We start from the raw sequence: 23,073 nt of genomic DNA, 5'->3' as shown, positions 1-23,073 counted from the left end.
CGCATCTTCCTACCGAGGGAAAGGCAGGTGGGCATTGAGGCACAAGAGCCCCAATAGGAAGAATCAGCTGGGCGCTGGAGGTATGATAAAGTGCCGGGTGGGAAAGAGAGGTTTCAGCCCCTGAAGACTCATCAGCCACTGTTGACCGAGCACCTACTGCGTGCCAGGGCTGAGCAGCTGGGGGCCTTGAGACCCAGAGCCTGCTTGTCAGGAGACATCAAGCCAATTCACAAAAGATAAACCACAGTCCAGGGCCATACATGGTATGCCAAACAAGGACTTTCAAACTGGAAGTTCTGATCATCTGGACAGTCAGAGGAAAAGTCACCATCAGAGAGCAAGCAGAGAAGGAGGAGAAGGGAGATCACAGCAGGTGGAGGGACAGGTGCGGGTGCGGACTAAGACTTAAAGGCAGGACTATGGGAGGTGTGAGGCAAGGAGCCAGCCCTGAAGAATTGGGTGACAAGGGCCTGGTCCCTAGGAGCCTGATTTTAAACTCACCTCTGGGACTTCTCTGGTGGTCCAGAGGGTAAGACTCTGTGCTCCCAGTGCAGGGGGACTGGGTTTGATCCCTGATGGGGGAACTAGATCCCACATGCATGACGCAACTAAAGATCCCATGTGCCGTAAGTAAGACCCAACACAGCCAAATTAATTAAAAAAAAAATCTGTTAAATAAATAAATATGAATAAACTCACCTCACCTCATTCAAGGAAGGAGAAAGGCCTCTGTTTGTCCTTTAGCCATGCTTCCAGGCTCACCTCCTCCGAGAAGCCACCCAAGATCTCTCCCTCCTCAGAGCCCAGCGCATTTTTTGCTTCTAAGACTTTAATTTCTTGTGGTCCTGGATTTACACTAATTCAGCACATAGTAAGTTTTCATGATCAGTCCCTGATGTAAAGAGTAGAATTCCTGTCTACCAGGGAAAGTCATAGAAACTAAGAGCTACACTAGCAATGCCACTTCCTTACACAGAGTAGTAAAAGGGCTCAGAGAGGAAGAGCAAATACCCAGATAGGACAATCAGAAAAGGCTTCACAGAGGTGATGGCGTTTAAGGACAGGCTGAATGTCCTAGGTCACTGTTCATCAGCTTATATCTGGTCCCCACACTAAATTTTGTTTATTACTTCATATACCTCTCCATCCCCTGTAATGCCTAGCACAAAACTAGGCATCAGTATGTCCTTAAGAAATTTATTATCTTAATAAATTTATTTATCTCCTGTTCATTCATTTAACAGCTCCTTGCTACCTTTCTTGTATACTGGTGGAGTTTCTAGCATGCTTCTTCAGGACTTCCCTGGCAGTCAAATGATTAAGACTCTGAGCTTCCACTTCAGGGGGTGTGGGTTCAATCCCTGGTCAGGGAACTAAGATCCCGCATGCCGCGTGGTATGGCTGAATAAGTAAATAAATAAAAATAGAATGCTTCTTCACCCTGCAAAACATGGGCATCCACATCCAGCCTGCTCCCAGCTATGAGAGGGTGACATGTCTAGGCAGGTTGGAGTGCTTCCTGGGCGGTCCTGTGGCTGTCGCCTTTTCTCTGTAGGTCAGAGTGTAGTCAGGGAATACAATTGAAAGTCCAGGACCTCAGAGATAACCCTCCTTCTACAGCCAGGAGCTAGAGATAGTAAGTGGGTGTGCAAAGTGCCAAAGGTGGTTAGACGAGATCAAAGGGAACCATACAGTTAAAAACTGTGCTTTGATCTAACTTGACAATGGAGAATCCTAATAAACACTGCCTCAGCTGGGTGGCTTCCTGGAGGAGGTGAGCCTTATCGGCAGTGATAAGTCATGTTGACAGTATCCACTCTCAATATGATGGACTTAAAATAGCACTTTACTCCTGTGTTCTTCCTCCCCAAACCCCTAACTCCAGTCTAATCATGAGAAAAACATCAGATGGGTCCCTATTGAGGGACCTTCAACATGATACCTGGCCAATACTGCTCCAACAGCCAAGGTCATCTGAGACAAGGAAAGTCTGAGAAACTGTCACAGCCATGCACAGGCTATGGTGACATGACAGCTAAATATAATGTGGGGTCCTGGATGAGAACAGAAAAAGGACTTTAAGGAAATCTGTATAAAATTGAGAATAATTATGAGTCGACATTGGTTCATTAATTTTAACAAATGTACCATACAAATGTGAGATGTCAGTGATAGTGGAAACCAGGTCCCGGTGTATGGGAACCCTCTGTACCATCTTTGCTTTTTTTCTGTAAACCTAAAGCTGTTCTAGGGAATTCCCTGGTGGTTCAGTGATTAGGACTCTGCGATTTCACTGCCCGGAGCCTGGGTTCAATCCCTGCTCAGGGAACTAAGATTCCACAAGCCATGCAGCGTGGCCAAAAACAAAAAGGAAAAAAAATGTTCTAAAAGAAAATTTTAATTTAAAACAATTTTTGCTTTGCAATTGTAAAAGCACACTGTCCATCCTAGTTCTCACTGGTGCTAATAACAGACTCTCAGTCCGGTGCACACCCTGTCCGACTGTGTGGCTGTTGAACATGTTCATGTCTCTCTCTCTCTTTTTTTTTTTTGGAGTTGGTGGGGCTGCTTCAGGTCTTAGTTGCAGCACGTGGGATCTTCTTCACTGAGACATGTGGGATCTTTCATTGCAGCACGTGGGCTTCTCTCTAATGGTGGGTCATGCGCTCCAGAGCTCTGTAGTCGAGGTGCAAGAGCCCAGTAGTTGCAGTGCTTGGGTTTAGCTGCCTGGCGGTATGTGGGATTTTAGTTCCCCAGCCAGGGATCGAACCCGTGTCCACTGCATTGGAAGGCAGATTCTTTACCATTGGACCACCAGGGAAGTCCCTGTTAATGTCTCTTTAAGCTCCTCTTGCTTGTGGCAGTTTCTCAGACTTCCCTTGCTTTTGATGACCTCAGAGGTTTTGAGGAGGACCAGTTGGGTATTTTGTAGAATGTCTTTCAATCAGGATTTGTTTGATGTGTTTTGTTTTTTTTTTCTCAACTTGATTTCACGTTCCTTAGAACCACAGTAAGGCTACCTCTTTCCCCACTTCCCCCCCCACCCCCCACCGCCACTGAAGGTTAGAGAGGGAGGCACCTGCCCTCCCTCCATTATGAAGGCAGTGTGCAAGGCAGGTGGGGAACCAGGGCGGGCAGGTAAAGCCGTACCTCTGGGGATCACCTGGGCCGTTCACAAACCAGCCCTGGCAGCCCTGCTCCAGAAGCTCTGGGCCTGATGTAGCTCTCAACTTTGCCTTGTGTGGGAGCTTCAGACTCCAGCAAGGGTGGGTCCAAGAGACATGGCTTGGGACTGGGTATTGCAGAGGACTAGCTCTGCTCACGTCTTCCCAGAGCCAGTCCGAGGGACAGGCTTCTTCTCCACAGCCAGCTTCAGTGGGTCCATGGGGACCAGAGGGACTGAGGATACTGGGGTGTATGAGACGTTGCCTTGACAACCCATCCTTCCAGGTGTGGGGGAGAGAGGGAAGTGTCTGTGTGAGTTCCGAAGAAGACAGGATGCTAGCTGAGCTGCCTCTAAGGGTGCTGTCATCTTTATCTCCCCCGGGTCCCTTCACTGTATAGTTTCTTAGCCTCAATTCTTGGTTCCAGCCACTCCTCCTAGGATGCAGCCCTGGTGAGGGGGAGACAGCCACCGGGCATTGAACTGTGTGGGTTGGACCGAGCTGGCAGGCAAACTCCGAGCTAAATCCAGTGGACCATTTGAGATGTCTAGACAGGAAGCCAGGCTGGGAGAAAAGCAAGGCCACTCCCTCAGGCTAGAGCCTGAAGGCCGCGGGGCGGGCTGCCGCCACTGCTTCAGGAGCCCAGAGGATACGTCCCCAAGGGCCCGAGTGCCAGCTCAGGGCACATCCTTATGGAAGTAAATGGCGTGTCTTGCCCCAGCGCAAGTGCAGGAGGGGGGTGTCACAGGGAGCAGATGTCCCACTAGGGGATGGTGCTCAGGTGACAGTGGCCCACACTGACCTTGAGGTTGAGGTGGGGAGGGTGGACCTGGCATCAGGGTTCCAGGCTCTCATCCCAGAGCCAGCACTGGGCATGCTCTGAACATCACTTGACATCCAAGCGGAGGGAGTGTGGGGAGTAGAGAGCCAGCCGGGGTCCAGCACTGGGAGCTTGAACAAGGTAGCCCATCTTTCAGTTTCCCTATTTGTAAAATGGGGCTAATCTTATACCTGCTGTGCCTGCCTCCTGGGTCATTAGGAGGAGCAGATGAAATGCTTTAGGGGAAAAGACTTGTGTAAGGTGCTTGGCGGGCATGACTATCACAAATGATGTCTATACTGTAAGCTTCAAGGCTGTTGATATTCAATTCCATTGAACTGGTAGACTTGGGTTCTCTGGCTGGCAATCACTGACTTGCTTAGATTTTTACAAGTCATTTAGTCCAACACACCCATCTCGTCCTTGACAAAAGCTAGATGCGGTTCTGGGACCTTCCGAGGTCCCAGAACAAGTTAGTATCTGATCCGGGCCCACAGCCCAGGGCTCTGGATTCCCACTCGGGGCTGGAGCCTCGTGCCACACACCTCCTCTGCCAGGGCTGGGTCCTCTGGCGCATCCACACCCCACCCCCACCACCAAGAGCTGGTCCCCTTGCATTTTAGCGCACTCCCACTCTCAACAGCTTATCCTAGAACCAAGCACCCCTGCCAGATTCTGGGATCTTTAAGGAAATACAAAAGGGTGAAAGACACAACAGAAAGAAGATAAGCCAGTGTTCCTTTGGAGCTCGGCCAGTGAGGATGGGCAAGATGCCTGAAACTCCCGCCCTCAATCTGTTCACCAACCTGTTTCTCTCCCCATTCAAGCTGCTCCTGAAAGCCTCTCTGGGAAGTCTTCCCAGATCAACTAGACACTGGCAGTTTCCGTGGGTTGGCCCTGTCTGAACCTAGCACTTCCCTGGGTGTCACTCACCCACCTTCCACCTTGGCGGGCACTTGGCCTTGCCCTCCGTGTGCCCAGCTGCTGGTCCAAGCTCACGCCTTCTCTCCTGGCTTATGCGCAAGAACGCTTCCCGGCCTCTGCCTTCATCCCAGCCATGCACTTGACACACATTTGATGTTGATACTTTATTGTCTCTTGATGTATTTGCTCCCTGCTTTTATTTGGTCACGAGTCTGCACTCTCCTTATTTCTTCACATCTGCGTTGTTGGTCTGAGACACTTGTCACTCAGGGCGTCTCATCATCCAGAAGGGAGAGTTGCTCGCCTCTGCTCTCTGGTTGATTCAATCAGGAGGTGACAGAACTCCATTCCCCGTGCTGGAAACAGGTCTCAATTCCATGTCTCATCAGCCTCGGCTACAAAGCTGAATTCCTGCTATGCCATCTTTTTTTGCTCTTGAGTGATAATTCTGTCTTTGATTTAAAATTCAAACTACTGGACAGGCAGACAAGTCCATCTTTTTCTTCCCCAGACTTTCACCTTACTCTGACCTTTTACTATCTGATGATAATGTTGTTTAAAAGGAGCCTGCAGGGGCTTCCCTGGTGATGCAGTGGTTAAGAATCCGCCAATGCAGGGGACACGGGTTCGATCCCTGGCCCGGGAGGATCTCACATGCCTCAGAGCAACTAAACCCATGTGCCACAACTACTGAGCCTGCATGCTGCAACTACCAAAGCCCGTGCACCTAGAGCCCATGCCCTGCAACAAGAGAAGCCACTGCACTGAGAAGCCCTCGCCCCGCAATGAATAGTAGCCCACGCTCGTCACAACTAGGGAAAGCCCTCTCGCAGCAACAAAGACCCAACGCAGCCTAAAATAAGTAAATATAAAATAAAATAAAAATTATAAGAAAGAAATAAATGAAAGGAGCCTGCAGACATGCTACCAGTGTTTAAAAAGGAGGGGAAAGGAAGGTAAAATACAAACGCACACATGCACACACACACACACGTGTGCACGTATGTTTTGTTGTCAAATATAATTTATCTCCCAGTGATATAAGTATCAACTGTCTCTGCAAGTGTACACCATCTCTGAATGAGGCACAAACCTCTGAAAATATCAGCTGCTGTCAGAGAAAGATTCTCATTATGTACCTTTTCCTACCTATGGAACTTGTAAAACTTTCTTTATAATGAATTATTTCACATGTACAGAAACACAGCAGATGCATGTGTTTGTTGAGATAGGATAATAAATAATTCGGCCCTGAGGACACACCACCCATCGTAAGAAATGCAACATTACAATGGGGTTGAGGCTCCTGCATCACATCCTTGGTTCCACAGAGGTCGCCACTATCCCCTTATCCTCCATCTTGCCTGCCTTTAGAGTTTTATCGTAAATGTACATATCCCTGAGGAATATAGTCTTTCACGTGACTTGTTTGGAACTTTACGAAGATGGTGTCAAACTGTGTATTTTTCTATGACAAGCCAATTTCTCTCCCCATGGTCCTAAAATTCATCCATGCAGATGCTCGATTCATGTGTTTTCATTGTTCGTTGACCTTCCGTTGAGCGAATGTGCCCACTTTAGCCATTTTCCTGGCGTTAAACTTTGGATTATTCCCCATTTTGCTGCTATGAGCTTTCTATGCCTGTTTGTGTGTGTGTGTGTTTTGTTTTTTGTTTGTTTTGCCTGCGCTGTATGGCACGCGGAATCTTAGTCTCCCGACCAGGGATCGAACCTGTGCCCCCTGCACTGGGAGTACAGAGTCTTAACCACCGGACTGCCAGGGAAGCCCCACTCTGCCTGTCTTTTGGTGCACACATGCAAGAGGGATCTAGGCTTTGATCCCGGCAGTGGTGCTGCTGGGCCAGTGGGTAGATATACCTTCAACTTGCTGACCATTTGACGATGTTTTCCAAGCTACTGTGCCAATTCACATTCCCACCGGCAGCGTGAAGGGTATTTGTTCCTCTGCCTTCTCAACAACGCTTGATATTGACAGACTTTACATCTCGGGGGTGTAAAATGGTGTGATAGTACAAGCTTCACTTACATTTCTCTGGTTACTGGTGACATCGAGAGCATCTTCTCATGTTTGTTGTCCATTCATGTTTCCTCTTCTATGACTTTCTGAATTTTGAACCATGTGAACATATTACCCATTCAAAAACACATATTTATTTTTTTCTTTCATAGCTGTATTTCAATCTCGTTGTTTTTTACAATGATACATCTCTCTCATAGTAGAAGATTATTGAAGCAAGCTTGTGTAAGGCTAGCACCTACAAAATTAGGCAAGATAAGACTCAGAAACCCTCGTTCAATATTTGGAAAGGAGAACATATTTATTAAAGCAGGCCTGCAGAATCTCATTTCTCGTATGCAAAGGGCTCCACCCTCCCCCCCCCAAAGCACACAAATACTATCTCTGAAAAGTGTCACCATAAATAAAATTGCTAACAATACACTGGTGAGAGTTATGGGCTAAATTGGATGCCCCCCCAAATTCATATTAAAGCCCTAACTCCCAATACCTCAGAATGTAACCATATTTGGAGTTAATGTCTTTAAAGAGGTGATTAGCTTAACATGAAAGGAAACTAGGACACAAACAACATAGAACAAGGACAACCATGTTGGACACAGTGAGAAGGCAGCCATCTGCAAGTCAAGGAGAGAGGGCTCAGGAGAAAACAAACCTGCCAGCATCTTGGTCTTGGGCTTCCAGCCTCTAGAACTGTGAGAAAATAGCACATCTCTGTTGTTTAAACCAGCCAGGCAGTGGCACCTTGTTCTGGCAGCCCGAGCAGACTAATACAGATAGCACATTACTGTTTACACAGCGCTTTCTCATACTCACTTATCATCAAATATTAATGGAGCAAAGCCCCAGTCGAAGGGTACAGTTCATTGTTAAATCCTCCCTGCAGTTTTTCGAGTCAGGAATAACGATCCCTGACTATTTTTTTTTATGTATTTTTTTTTCTTGGCTGCATTGGGTCTTCGTTGCTGTGAGCGGGGGCTACTCTTCGTCGTGGTGCACGGGCTTCTCGTTGCAGTGGCCTCTCTTGTTGCGGAGCATGGGCTCTAGGCGAACGGGCCTCAGTAGTTGTGGCACGTGGGCTCAGTAGCTGTGATGCGCAGGCTCTAGAGTGCAGGCTCAGTAGTTGAGGCACACGGGCTTAGTTGCTCCGAGGCATGTGGGATCTTCCCGGATCAGGGATCGAACACGTGTACCCCTGAATTGGCAGGCGGATTCTTAACCACTGCGCCACCAGGGAAGTCCTGATCCCTGACTTTAAAATGAGGGGACTGAGGCTCACCGTATTTGGGTAAGAGCAGAGGTGGGAAACCAGACTGGCAAAGGAGACGAAGGCAGCTGTCAGGGGCCAGAGGGAACTCAGAAAGACGTGATCATCAACTAAATACAAGACGACTGTCACGTGGGAGAGGGAGTCTATTTTTCTTTATGGCCCCAAGGGATAGAAGTATGATGAATAGGAAGAAACATCAAGAAGACAAATTTCATTTAAACAGATAGAAAAACACTGTCACAGTCAGAATTGTCTAAAGATGCAGCACGGTGTTTTAAGTGTAGTGCATTGTTCCTATAGAAGCTGGACAAACACTTTATGAGGAATGATGGGTGTGTGTGTGTGCATGCATGCACAGGGAGTAAGGGTCCAGCTTCAGGTGTGTGGTTGGAGGACCTGACCTTGAAGGTCCTTCTTCACCCAGAGAGTCACTGATGTCTCTGAGAGCAGGTGATGGACCAGGAAGAGTCTGTCTTCTGGATTCTGATTCTCTAGTCTTTCCACCAAGCCAAGCCCCCTCTAAACAGATTAGTGGCTGGACAAATGCGTTCTAATGATGACAGCATTCACTGAGCAGCCTGGGGACAGGACACAGCTTTTGAAATGAGAGAATTACTTACTCACTTTCCCCTTCTCAGAAGTTTTGATTACAGCCAGGTAGGTAGCAGGAAGCAGGAGGGAATGAGCTATTTTGAGAACTTACTTAAACGCTAGGGTTTTCATACACCTTGATCGTTATTTCATCTTTACATTAGCTCCAGCTGTAATATCATTCTTTATCTCCACTTTACAGATGTGGAAGCTGAGTCTCCAAAGAGGCTAGGCAACTGTCCAAGCTTACAAAGCTAAATCACAGCAATGACCTTGACCAAATTCCCTACCTCTGTCTTGGAGCCAAAGCCTGCCTGATTCCAAAATCCATCACATCTCGTTTCCTAATGGATATCGGAATGTAAAAAATGTGGGGTTTCTTTCTCTAAATCCAGACTAGTGTCCTTGAGTACTAAACCGAGGATAAACGAGTTGTCTTGAATAGGATTTACATGCCAGAAGGAGGGGGTGGGGACTTCCTTCCTATTCTCTGATTGGACAGCTGACACCTTCTCAGCCTCAGGTAAAGGACCTGCTCCTGTAACCAAGTTCTCTGGTAACAAAAACATCCCTTCTGCAGTAAGTGTTCTCTCCTCCTTTCCTCTCGGAACACTTTTACTCCAGGAGGTGGTATGGCCTGCATCCAGCAGAAATCTCTCCGCAAAGAAGGGCTGGACCACTGGCCACTGCACAAAGGCCTGAATGGGCCCCATTTCAAACTGAATGATTTATTCAGTTTTCATTGATCTGCGAACTGGGCTGAGAGCCCTTTAAGCTGGTGGCGGGGGCGGGGAGCCTCCGAGTGGGGAGTGCTCTTCTTCTGTACATTTTCTTTTAACCCCAAGGCAGAATGCAACTTCTGTTTTAATCTGAGCCCCACCCTCCTTGCTTAGGACAAATAAACAGAAAGTTGGCCGTGGTGCGCATCCCACTCCCCGCCCCGACCCCCCCGCCCGACGCCGCAGACAGTAACAATACGAGGGAGAGAGAGGAACGTGGTCTCGTTTGTTTTTGCCTGGGAGCTGCAGGGCTAAATGAACCCACTCCCCAGTTCAGCAGTCTGCCAGGGAGAGGAAGCTCGGAAGTTTCCAGAACAGGAAGGAGGCTTCTCTGCTCTCTACCAGCGTTTGTCTGATCTCTGGGGCTTCACACGCCTTCCTCTGTGTCCAGAAGCATCAGAACCTGATGCAGCCTTGTCCTGGGACTGAAGGATGGAGACTTTAAGCTCTGGGGTCTGCTAGGACGAGGGTTTCCTCTCTCACCTCCAGCTTTGCTCTAAGAATCCTTCCCTCCACCATCCTCTCCCCTTCTCCACCTCCTCCCAGCTCCCGTCTGCCTCATTATTCAATCCATCTGACCTTTCTGGAACTCAGAACTGAGGGCGTTGCATTGTTATAGATAATAGACCCAAAGGGGTGGAGCGTCACAGAACAAAGAGAAGAAATGGTCTTTTCCCTCAGGAAGTTTAACTTAGGTCAGGTGAGCACAAAGTAAGCTGGGTACGTGCAGAATTTATGAGCCAGTGAGTGGTAGAGCGCACCCCTCCTGCAGGCCACACCTGGGAGCCCTGCGGAGTGGGAGTTTCAGTTCTGCCTTCTAGGGACATTGTGGAGGAGGCCAGCTCTCAACTGTTGTGAAGGGGAGGGCCAGGCTGCTGTCTGCTTTATAAGGGAAGATGAGTGGCCCCATGCAAGGGAGCCGATGCGGAGTCTGTGGCAGTTGGTTAGAAAACAGAGACGGATGCTCTAATACCAGAACCAGGGAAACGGGGAAGTCGCCACACTTTCAGGGACCACGCAGTGTTTGTCACACATTCCAAGGCCCAGTCACACAAAATCCCCAGAATGGGGAACACAGTGAAAACAGGCACTGTGTGGGGACTTCCCTGGTTGTCCAGTGGTTAGGGCTCCATGCTTCCACTGCAGGGGGAACTAAGATCTCACACACCTCATGGCCAAAAAAGAAAACAGGCACAGAATGGCATTGGCAGAAGGTGCTTACCTGCTGTGTGACCCTGAATAGTTCCCTTGAGCTTGTGGGGCCTGTTTCCCCACCTCCATGAGGAAGGGGTGGGATTTGATCAGTGATTTCCCCATTTTGGAGCAGTCCAATTGACTAAAATTTACAAAAACTTTTTACATTGCCGGATAAGAATATTTTTAAAATATCGCCATCTCCTCTCACTATCAGTTAAAAAAAGAAAGCACATTTCAGGACTAAAAAAGGAGGAGAGGCACTCTTAAAATATAAAGGAGAGTCCTTTAAAGAAATATGAAAAAATCCACTATGTGATCTTACTTTCCTCATTTCAGTGCAGACTACTGAAAGCTTCATTACAGAGGGAAATGCATTCAAGAAACGGGAAATTTCCTAGCATCCTAGCTCCTAAGATTCCATGACTTGAAGCCCCAGTGGCCACATCACCAAACCTCCCTCTGACCCACACTTGGCGCTTTCCAAAGCCTAAAGCACAGCATGGCGAGTGGATGGTGTCTGCTACTCCCCGTGCAGGTGACTCCTGAGAGCTGGAATGCAAGGATCGTTTTCCTTCTTTAGCCATCATTTTCTTCCTGTCTCCTGAGATGCAAAGGAAGCTTCCTCTGGAGGTTCTGTCACCAGGACAGGGGGCTGCTGGGGGCTGCAGGCAGAAAGCTGAGAGATGCCTCTTTTCTTCATCCACTGGGGGCAGTAAATCACTAGGGGGCGGGGGCCGGGGTGGGGGAGGGGAGCTGCCTCTCGAGCATCTTGGACACCCTTGCAGCACTTGTACATACAGTCTTTCCATGCACAGATACAGGACGTAATGTCTGTAAGCCGAGGTCCAAAGATGCTGGAGTCCACACAAGGCAAACCGGTTGTATGTGCACGCACAGTGTGAATAGAATGCCCTGTTGGGAGGCTACAAGCTCTGGAGTTTAAGACCAGGTCAGCCAGAGGAAAGGAGGTATTCTGCCTGGAAGTGGCATCTTGGTCACAGAAAGAACTCAGGGAGCAGCCCCCGCACGGCCCCAGGAGGCTGGGCCCAGCAGGTGGACACCCTCCTGGGGCCACACAAAGAGCCGTGGTGGGACTGCCTCGTGGAACTACTGTCTGGAGACCATGCAGCCCATGTGACAGCCCCTGAGTCCCTTCTGGAATCCTCCTGCAATGGCCGCACTGCCAAGGCTCCCTGCCTCCTCCTGGCAGTGACAGTGGCTGTGTGGCATCCCTCCCTGCATTTCTCTCTCTTTTCCTTTCTCGTGGTCTTTGTCTTTGAGCTGCTTTAATTCTCCTGGTCCCTTTTGACCTCTTCCTTCTCCTCCACACCCCTTACTTCTGTTCTGTGCTCCTCTTAGACATAAAATCACCCTTAATCACCCTGCCCAAGGCCCTGTGGCCCTGCTGCTCACAGATGGACGGCTATTCCTCCATGCACAGACCATCTCTCCCTCTCTGCCACTCCCACCCCAAGGAGGCTGCTTTTATCTTGCTTTCTCTGCTTCAGGGAGTGTGGAGGGAGTCAGCAAGGTTTCCGGATTGAAAATAAAAAGCACCTATAATGTCACTTAATTGTAAGCACTGCCATTCCCCCTCCAAGTTAAAGTTCCCCCAGGCACAAGCCAAACACTTTTTTTTCTCCTCCAGGAAGAGGAATTGGAAAGGTCTGATCCAGAAGGTGTCTTCCTGCTCTTTCTTTCTCCATCTGCAGGGAAAGGGGCCACTGCAGCCTGGGCCTCCCCAAACCTGGGCGCAAGGTTCCATTAGGGCATCTCCTGGGTGCCTTCCATATAGCCTGGCTGGGGGGCTTGGGGCTGGCTATTGGGTCAATAAGAAGCCCCACTGCTGGGGAGGGTCAGCTTCTGCCACTGCCGGCTCTTCTTCACCATGCACTCCTCCTCCTGCACTCCCACCCCGTAGGAACCAGAGCTGTGGAAAAATCAGCCTTGATGAATGGGGATTACAAGGCTCTGTGTGTTACAAGACGTGGGCAGGAAATGCTGAGGGTCCTCCTTCGTTTCCCAGTGGATTGATTCCCTAGAGAAGGATAATGTGACGGAGGAGGGATTGCAAGGGGCCTTCTGAAAGAAGAAGGTCAGCAGGTTCTGTCCAGGAGGAGAGAAGCAAGGCAGAGGGCAGACGATAGGGCCAGGAACATTGTGGACACTCCGTAAATCTTCAGCCTTACATCATTCATTTGAAACCTGGCTGCGAGGCGCAGAGAGAAAGAGAATCTGAGGCCAGAGAGAGATTGCCAAGGAGGTTATTGAGAAAAAGGAATTGGAGAATCACCAATCCGTTTCATTCTCCTTCATTACTCACCTTTTGTTTTCCTTTGCTTCAATCACTTCTTCTTTGATATCCATCTTTATGGGACCTGGGCGCTGCGGGTATAGTTCAGGATGAAGTGCTGTGTGGGGAAGGGGGCAGATGAAGCCCATTGATGGTGGTGAGAGAAAGAAGGCAAAGGATGCAGGAAGACCCCTGCCTCTGTAGACCCAAACTGGGATAAATCTGGTGATGGCTCTAGCATCACTCAGTGGGGTGGCCAGCCTGATTCCCCCCCCCCCCCCCCTCCACAAATGGATTTTAAGCTAGAGCCTTGTTTAGGCCTTCTTGCCCTTTGGTGCTCCCGGTACACTGTGGAGTAGCTCAGGTAAAGGCAGGCCACATTTAATGAGCGCCTACTGTGTGTCAGGCACCCATGTGCTGGGCTTGAGATGGGTTGTGTTGGGGGTTTTGTTTTTGTTTTTTTACATCCTCATGACCCTATATATCCATTTTACAGTTTAGGAAATTGAGGCGCAGAGAAGCTGCTAAACTTGCCAAGGTGACCAAAAAAATTCACATGCCAGACCCACCAATGCTTACCTAGCACCAGTGTTCCCAGGGGAATATTGGAAAAAATCACTGAAGCAAAAGGCTAGGAGGTCTCTGGTTATCCTGTATGTTTATTAAGGCTAGAAAAAGTTTCATTTAGATCCTCCAAAGGGCTTTAGAGTTTCAATAAAAGGCCACCTGAAGCAGAAACAGGAAAAGGAGGGCAGGAAGGGGGCCTGACCGCTCACCAGTCCCAGGACAAAGCGCCTTCATCCCGGGCAGGGGCGACACGACCTGCTGTCTGGGTCAAGCCTGGGTGTGCGTTCCCTGTCCCAGTGTGTTCCCAGCGGTGCTCTACCTGTCATCAATACTCTGTTTTCTTGCTGCCACCAACACACGATCATCTGATCTGGAAGGAAAAAAAGGGAGTGGAGTATATGCAGAAACAAACATCATCAAATGTCCTGGCTCCTTTCCCGGTGCTTCAATAAAAATACAGGAAGGAAGAAATCACAGGGCTGAACCCCAGCGGCCAGGCTCCCTGAGTCTCCATTAAGTCATTAAGAGAGGACTTTGCAGCGTCAGAGCCGATTGCCAGGGTGCTGCTGCAGAGGGCGGCCCTCCCAGTGAAGGGACAGGCTTAGGGACAGACGGGGACACACAGTCTGAGTTGGGTACCAGTCTTCCTTCAGGAAAGGATGGTTCCTCTCCTTCACCCCCACATTCAACTTTTTGCCATAACGTTCTCCCTGATTGTTTTCATAATATTTACTGCATTTAAGACCTGGGTTTGGAATCATACGACGAAGCACAGCTCTCATATAGGCAACCAGTGACCTGAATTATATATAGACCCGCTTCTGGGATTTTTTTTTATATAGACCCGCTTCTGGGATTTTTTTTTTTTTTTTTTGGCTGTGCCACACGCACAGCTTGTGGGATCTTAGTTCCCCGAGCAGGGATGGACCCCATGCCCTTGGCAGGGAAGGCACCAAGTTCTAACCACTGGACCATCAGGGAACTCCCTGAGATCTTTTATAGAGGCGAGAAAGCACCACAGCCAAACAAGAGTTTCTGGTGTTCTGGTGACGGTAAGCCGGCAGAGAAGTAAAAGACAGAATCATCTCTCCAATCAGAATACTGCCCCTTGTTCCTCTTCTCCAAACTTTGAAAGACAGAAGGAGATGGAATTATAAGTGGGAAGGGGTGGGGGCATGGAAAAAGAGTAAAATGAAAAATAAACTTGAAACATACCTAGCAGAAAGCACATTTGATTTGAGAGATTCTTTCCATCTCAATTCTCTGTGGGCCTATTCATAACAGAGATATGGTTACTTAAAATACAGTTTCTGCACTGGCTGGTTGAGTCTCCTTAAAAATGCCTTCCATATTTTTGCCAGCCCCTGCTTCGGCTTTACGGCATAATTCCTGAACAACCTCTCTGACAGGACCAGCTGAACTTGAGCAGAGTGATTCTGAAACACCCCTAAGTGACACTGAGACTTGGGCCCACAGATGCCAGATTTCAGCTCTTTTCTCTCCTGCCACCCCACTCCCTACCCCAGACACACACACACACCCCCACACACACCCAAGTTCGCTCGCACACTCACAAGATTCCACAAGGCAGAACTATTTTAGAAAAAATAGCATTGGTATTGATTCAAGCAGATTAGTAACAAGTTCTCTTTAAAATACACACTCAAACTGTGATGATTCTGTTTGGTGTGGTTTAAACTTTTTTTTTTTTTAATAATTGAGTTTTTAAAGAAAGAGCAGTTTTAAATTCCCTTCTGCAGACACTGCTAAATCAAGAGCAGCTTCTTTTCCCCGGGTGAAATGGCTGGCAGTCAAGGCTCTGGAGTCAGACTGTCTGGATGTGCAACCTCGCTTCCTGATCTCACCACTTGTGGGTGGAGTTCTCTTCCCCAAGCCTCAGTTTTCTCACCTGTGAAATGGGAGTCATGCCTCTCTCATTGTCATGAGGTTTAAATGCGATGACCTCACTCAGCAAATGTAAAAGCATGTAGCAAGGTGACTGTGTGGCAAGCATTCGTTAACTATTAGCTATTGGGGACGTCAAACAAAACATTTTTTTTAAAAGGCTTGAACAGAGAGAGTAAACCTAACACTGCTATTTGCATTTTCTATGCACTTCTTAGAAAATAAGCTCACATGCCTGGAAACCTACTGGAGTCAAACAAGTGGCTTTAGGAATAAGACAGTGAATTATTAGCCTCTGCCTAGCCTTGGTGAGAACCTTCCTGGAAGACTGAATACCCATCTGTATTGCTTCCTAGTTAGGTCTCAGTAATCCACCCCAGTTCACTCAGCTGACACCCTCTTCGGCTACTGATCAAAGCCACGAGTGGGGTGCAGGATACTGTGGGAAAGGGCCCAGCTTCTGACTCAGGCAGGACTCCCGAGGGCCCTGTACTGGCTGGTGTGGAGGAGAGCAGGTTTCAGGAAAGACTCATGATCAGAGGGCTCTGCGCCCCTTTCTGAATCCAGTCTGCAATATCAGAAATCAGCTTTCGTGTTGCCCCCCTCTCTCTTCAGATGAGGGGCCATTGTGCAGAGTGGCTGGGGTTGTGGTCACTGTGCATGAGGGATTAGGTGCATCTGTGAAGGCCTGAGAGTGGCCGCTTAAATGCTGTCCAAATGGACTTGCGTGGGCAGGATGTGTCTTCATGAACATTCGTCTTAACCTAAAGATAAAATCATAGCACTTAGCGTACGTTTGCTTTTTCCACATGTGCTATTATTATAATTATTATTATCATTTTGCTGATCATGAAAGTAGTACATGGTCGGGGTAGAAGAAGGTGTCGCTTCCTCTGGGCAGATGTAAGGGCAGCAGTGCACAGAATTTCAGCCCCTGAAACACACATCCAGGATGCAACCTGCTCAACCGTACAGACCACCCTGTAAACACAATGCTTCCCAAAACCTCAAACGATGCAAAAGTGTTTTAAAAAAAAAGTGTAAGCCTCCCATAATCACATCTCAAAGAAAACCACTATAACAGTTTAGTTAATAGACCTTTGTTTTGTTTTAAACAGGATAATGGTATTCAAACAGAGGGAAAAAATATAGGCACAGGATGAAATTTTTAAATAATGCCAAAGAGGATAGTTTCAAAGTTCTCTTCCCACCCCTGCCCCCCAGACATTCAATTCACCTGTTGTGTGTGTGAGTTTCTTTCCAGGTAATTTACATATAGATCAATATACATGTATGTAAGTATCTGTATGTCTAAGGGTGTGTGTGCCCCTGGTTCTTTTTTTTTTTTTAACACAAATGATCTGTTATATATACAGTACAAAGCCTCTTGCTCTTTCCCTTCCATATAGATCCATCTTATTCCTTTTAATAGGTGCACAATTTTGCATTTACAGACATACCATTTCACCAAGTCCCCTGTGGACCAGTCAGTACATTGTTTTCAGTGTTTTGCAGCCACAATGCTGCAATGATTATCATATATATTATATACACAGTCTATCTATACATATGCAAGGACATCTGTGTATTAAATTCCTAGAAGAATTGTTGGGTCAAAGAGTATGTGAGATATGTACCTTTTAAGTGTTAATAAATATTATGACGTGGTCCCCAAGGAGGTTACCCAATCAGCACTCCCACCAACAAGGGTTTGGAGTGCCGGTTTTCCCACACCCTCACCGACACATTTATCTTCCCGTCTTTTAAAATGCATGTCTATCTTTCCTAACCTAACACAGTTTATTTTTAAATTCTCTTCTTCTCTGACCCCACCCATCCCGATATTGCCAAAAGTTCTTAACAACCCAGAAGTCACCTGCAACTTTGTTAGCATATCCTTGGGTGGAATCCACTTCAAAGTTGAATCCTCAAGCATCCCAGTCTAACCCTGCAACTTTGATCTTTGTCCCTGGGCAGGGCAGAAACCTCAGGAACTGGGTTCTCTACTCCTGAGGAGTCCTCAGAAATGCAAATGTCCACTGTTCGGCCACTGCCTCTCTATCACCTCTCCAGGCCCCAGCACGGTGGTTTGGATTGGCAGCTTTGACTGGGAGAGGGTTTGTAGGTTGGGGTCAGAAAGAGGGGAGAGTTTAGCGTGCTTTGAAGAAAAGCAGAGGACAAAAGGTTTGCCAGGAGCATCCAGAAGGAGGTCTGAAACCTAGACCAGGGACCATAGCTGTTAGGATTGTAGAGGTTTTATAAGCCTTGTTAGTTTCTCTATGTGTGTTCTTCTTGTTTTCCTCTTGTTTCAGAATTAGATCTATAACAAAAGGGGCTGCTTATCGATGGGGTCAGCCAGAAAGGGGGAATTAGTGGGAAAAATCTATCCTTTACTGCAGATCTTGGGGGACAGAGAATCCGAGGGTGGTGGTGATTGGATGGTATCACCACAAAGATACCTGGAGAAAAAAGGCTCTGAAAGAGGCATTCCTGGGCTAAAATATAAGAACAAGGTTACCATTTACTGAGCACTTGCTCTGTACGGGGTACTGAGTTCATCTCTCCAGGGCAAGATAATACAGAAGCTTCGACATGCCTGCACGTCCTCTCCAGTCTTGCCTTCCTCAGTCATCCTGCATAAGCTTATGAGTTTCACTTGCTGTCAGTTTTCAAGATTCAGGCACCACTTCCCCTGAGCTGTCTCCTTTCGTCTCCTCCCCAAACATCCTGCAGGTGCCCCTGGTCTCCCCAACAAGACTGTCAGCTCCTAGAAGCTGCACCCTCATCTCCTTCATTCTTCGGGTCCACTGAGCCTGGCACAGTGCCTGGTACATGAGGCCACCTCCCACCCCCTACCCCAGTGCTCAATGAATGAATGTGGCACTAGGGCCAGAGAAGCAGAACTGCCACCACTGAGGGTTCTCTTTCCCACTCCCAGCTGGTCGGAGAGAGTGAGAGGTTATTTACAGAAACACCAAGCCAAACAAGACCCTCCCTTCCCTGATATGCTGAAGCTGTGCTGAGACCAACCAGGGGTCACCAAATGGTAGCCAGATGGGAACTGGCTTCTGCTCCCTAACTCCAGGGGCCTGGGGCAAAAGGCTGGGCCGCCCACCCGCTCCCAGGGACCTGGGAACCTCCAGTGTGGAGAGAGAAACCCAGACAGGTCCCTCCCCCCTGCAGCCAGCCTGCAGAGCTGAGCCTCTGCCAGTCCCCTCATTCTGAGGGACTCGCAAAGCCGCCTGGAGCAGCTCTCTGGCCCACTCTGCCCCGGTGGGTGTAGACACTGCTAACCTCCTCCCACTTCTTGCATAACAGAGAGGTGTGAACTCCGCAGGACCAAGCCAGGGGAGTGGGGGTGCTCATCCCTGGTGGGAAGATCTGAGCCCTGAAATAACTAAACTCGGAGGGAGCAGGGGAGCCCTGGGGAGCGGAGGGGGGGCCTTCTCTGTGGAAGACGTCTGAGGACACTGGAGGAAGAGGGAAGGGATTTTCTGCAGTGTTCCCAAACAAAGACACCAGATCGGGCTTTGGGGAGAGCTCCGTTTCCCTCGGCTTCATTCAGCACGGCTCCCCTCCTCCCACAGATGCAGGAGGCAACGGGCCCCCAGCTGGTTATCAGGTCCTTTGCCCCCTGCCTGCCTTCAGACAGCTAGCTGGCAGGACAAGGGGCCTACAAATCCTCCCTGACCGCCCCCCCCCCCCCCCCCCGCCAGCTCTTTGTTGTCTCAGAGGGAAGATTACATTGCTGTGCGGGGAGGCAAGGTGCCCCGAGTTCTCAGAGCAGGAGGGGGGCAGCAGAGCAGCCGTTGGACCCCTTCGGCTGGTGCAGCTCGGGGCTGCCCTGGGGAGGCTCTCCCTCCAATGGCCTGGGGCCCATCCTGAAGCAGAGGGTCTGCATTTTAGGAAGAGGAGGCGGAGCAGCCGCACCGAAGGGGAGCTGGGCTGCGAGGAGAGAAGCCTCCGTTATTCAAGAGCCCCGTCTGTGGTCTGTGGACTGTCTGTCCTTTCGTTCCCTGGGTTTCTCACCTTCCCCGTTGAGCTGTCTTTGGCCGTTTCCCTGAGAACTGGCGGAGGGAGAGCTATCAAGTTGACCACTTGCTTTCATTTTGGTTTCTTGCTTCATCTACAGAGAAATGCGTTCAGCAGCAGTTCAGTACCAGGTCAACGCTGCCCAACGCCAGACAGGCGTCGCGATCATTTTCTTTCTGTTCAAATCAAGGACACGCCCTTCAGCCTCCTCTCTGGGGTTCAAGACGCTCATCAAGTGCTTCCAAATCAGAAGGCAAAAGGGTTGGATGAAAAAACACCTGCTTTCAAAGAATCAGAGAGAGGAAGTGTGAACTGTTCTCTCTCGGTAACGAAGTGGGAAAACGGTGGCCGGGTGTTAAATGCCGGGTCATCTGTCTTCCCAATCATATTCCCTCAAGCCGTATTTCCTCGTTTGGTCGCCCAGGTTTATAATCAAGTCCGTCAGCAACATAACGAAACACCTCCTGAGGGGAGTCCTGAGCTAGGTCACGTACATGGGTGGGATGCAGGCCGTAGTACAGTTTAGGAGCTGGTTAGAGACAAAGTAAGAAAGACAACTGAGAAAGTATGTGAAATGTCAAATCAACAGGGTATGCCAGAAGGTCAGTAGGGGTTTCGGGGACTGACAGAGCTGGGATTGGCTGGGAAGGCCCCTCCCAGGGGGCAGGGGTGTGAGTTTAGCCTTCTTACAGGCCTGGAATGAGTATGATTTAAAAGGAAGGAGACCTAACGCACCAGCAGCTTACGTGGGAGGATAGAGCCTGACCGGGAGAAGGAGGGTTGAAGGGTGCACAAAGAGACTTCTAGGGGGAGTAACCCTTTAAACAATGACTGAAGTCTATTTACTCCACAAATACATGAGTTCCGGCTTTTTATTTAGTTTACAATTTTTTCACTTGCATAAATACTTATTTATTTACTCCTCGGTCAATCCGTCAGTAAACACTTATTGAGCCCCTACTTTGTGAACGACAGCACAGTGATCACTATTCTTTTCCCTGCTGGTCCGATGAAGAAATAACTTGGGGCTTCCCTGGTGGCGTGGTGGTTAAGAATCCGCCTGTAAATGCAGGGAATACAGGTTTGATCCCTGGGCCAGGAAGATCCCACATGCCGCAGAGCAACTATGCCCACGTGCCGCAACTACTGAAGCCCACACACCTAGAGCCCATGCTCCACAACAAGAGAAGCCACCTCAATGAGAAACCGGTGCACTGCAATGAAGAGTAGCCCCTACTCGCCACAACTACAGAAAGCCCATGTGCAGCAACAGAGACCCAACGCAGCCAAAATTTCAAATAAATATTTTGTGTGTGTGTGTGTGTGTGCGGGCTTTCTTTAGTTGCGGTGAGTGGGGCTACTCTTCGTTGTGCTGTGCAGGCTCCTCATTGGGGTGGTTTTTCTTGCTGCAGAGCATGGGCTCTTGGTGAGTGGGCTTCAGTAGTTGTAGAACACAGGCTCAATAGTTGTGGTTCACAGGCTCTAAAGCACAGGCTCAATAGCTGTGTCGCACAGGCTTAGTTGCTCCGCCGCATGTGGAATCTTTCCAGAGCCTGGCTCAAACCCATGTCCCCTGCATTGGCGGGCAGATTCTTAACCACTGCGCCACCTAGGAAGCCCATTGTTTTAAAGAAATAACTTGGAGGGAATTCCCTGGCGGTCCAGTGGTTAGGACTTTCACCGCTAGGGTCGGGGTTCGAATCCCTGGTTGGAGAACTAAGAACCAACACTGTGCAGAGAGGCAGAATGAAACAAAGGAAGGAAGGAAGAAAGGAAGGAAGGAAGGAAGGGAGGGAGGGAGGGAGGGAGGGAGGAAAGGAAAGGAAAACAAAAAACAAAAAAAAAGAAAGAAAAGAGAGAAAGAAAAATAACTTGGAGACCCTTTTCTTAAATGGGGTGGGGAGCGGATTATTTTATTTAGTTTTTGAGCTTCCCAACCTTGTGGTTTCAGTGAGGTGAGGATGAGGGAAGAGGCCCTACCATTAACTTACATAGTAACTTTATATCAAAAGTAACACTTTGGGACTTCCCTGGTGCTGCAGTGGTTAAGAATCTGCCTGCCAAGGCAGAGGACATGGGTTTGAGCCCTGGTCCAGGAAGATTCCACATGCTGTGCAGAGCAACTAAGCCTGTGTGCCACAACTACTGAGCCCATGTGCCACAGCTACTGAAACCCATACACCTAGAGCCCATGCTCCGCAACAAGAGAAGCCACCATACTGAGAAGCCCATGCACATCAACGAAGAGCAGCCCCCGCTGGCCACAACTAGAGAAAGTCCACACGCAGCAATGAAGGCCCAATGCAGCCAAAAATGAAAATAAATAAGTTAATTTTTTTAAAAAAGTAACAGTTTGAGTGCACTGACATCATTATTTTATTTGATTCTGGTAACAACCTTAAGAGGGAGTCCCAGCCAATCAGGGGAAAGTATGTAAACAGATCTTGATTTCTTTCAGATGCATGACTTGTTCAAAATCAAACATTTCATAAGTAGGGGGCCAGAATGGAGCTATCTTTCATACCTAGGGTGGCATACTTCTCACCCTGCTGGTGGTCCCCTACCTGACACCATGGGAGTGGTAGAAAAATACAAACCCTTTGCTCCTTCTTGGGACAGCCTGATTCCTCAGGTCTGAACAGGTCCAGGAATTTGTATTTTTCAGAAATTCTCCAGAGGACTGATGTCCATTTGGATTAGGGAACCACTAGATTATACCACTCTGTGGAAGGACCCAGGGGAAAGGGTGTTTTCGTCACTTTCCTCTGGCTTCCATAGAGTACTGGAGTGTGTGCTGGCTGGGCACTGATTAATTTCCAAACCAACAACATCCTCCAACTCCTCTCACTCACTCTTTGCTTCCTAAACTTTCGCTGCAGGCTGAAGACTTCTGGAGGCCAAGAACGGTGATGTAGAATTTACAAAACCCAGCTCCCTGGACCCAGCTCCCTAGGCTATGTGGCTGGGGAAAATGAAATGGAAGAGAAGGGTCCGAGGAGGGAGTCGATCCTCTCATGAATAAAAGCAGCTTCGATTTACTGAGTGCCAGGCCCTCACTGAATCTTCAACTCTTTATGGAAAGTAGTGTTATCCCCGTTTTACAGATGAGAAAACTGAGATGTAGAGCGAGAACATCGTTTCCCTAAGGCACACAGTCGGACTCCAAAGCCCGTGCTACTATGTGCGACCTCAGGGCTACAGCGTCTCCGCACCTCATCCCCCCAGCTGCTCATCTGTCCACGGCCCGAAATTCGGGCGCCCTGCTGGCGGTGCTCAGATGCAGGGGCGCGCGCGCCAAAGGAGGCCAGAGCTCAGGAAAGGAGCAGCGGAGCGCCGGGCGGCTCAGCCCGCTCCCCCTTCTCGGGGGCCGGGGCTCAGGAACTACAAGGCCCAGCAGGCAGCTGCAGGGGGAGGAGGAGGAGGAGGTGGGACCAGCGCGGGGTGGGAGTGAGAGAGCGAGTCCTCGCGCCTCGCAGGCGCACAGCGCTAGAAG

The sequence above is a fragment of the Hippopotamus amphibius genome, chromosome 10 (assembly GCF_030028045.1).
Source record: "Hippopotamus amphibius kiboko isolate mHipAmp2 chromosome 10, mHipAmp2.hap2, whole genome shotgun sequence".
NCBI lineage: Eukaryota > Metazoa > Chordata > Mammalia > Artiodactyla > Hippopotamidae > Hippopotamus > Hippopotamus amphibius.
Note: the sequence above shows the minus strand (reverse complement) of the source record.